This window comes from Salmo trutta, unplaced genomic scaffold, assembly GCF_901001165.1.
Source record: "Salmo trutta unplaced genomic scaffold, fSalTru1.1, whole genome shotgun sequence".
NCBI classification, from domain to species: Eukaryota; Metazoa; Chordata; class Actinopteri; order Salmoniformes; family Salmonidae; genus Salmo; species Salmo trutta.
In genome coordinates this window covers 1,723,428-1,723,912 of record NW_021823195.1, presented here as the reverse complement: position 1 = coordinate 1,723,912, position 485 = coordinate 1,723,428, and positions in this window count along the sequence as shown.

Sequence of the window (485 nt, the reverse complement as noted above, 5' to 3'; positions counted from 1 at the left end):
TCATCGCTCCCGCTGGAGATGGAAGGAGCTGGATGTAGTGTAGCCAATATCAGGCCGGGGTGAAAGATAAAGCACATTCAATGTACAACTATGGCATTAATATCGATCTAAAGAGACATGTTTGTAGAAAATAAATAAATAATACTATTACTCCGATATAACGGAATGATCCTGAACTCTCCCACGTCCCAACTTCGGCAGACACGTTTCAAATGATCACTGACATTTCTAGACATAAACACAAATCAGATAACTGGGAATCAGAAAGACTGACTGAACCGAATCCGTTTGTCTCCACTCGACTCTCACTGCGCGACAAAACGTCATCAATGTCGGCAACCGGGCGTGCCGGTATAACCTCTCCGCTCGCGGGCTGAACCACCTTGTTTTTTTTCTGAATGAAACCGTAGCTACGCCTCGCGCTATAAATAGAAACGGGCGTTGACGTCACCGTGGAAGCCGCATCACGTCGTTTTATTCGGTGC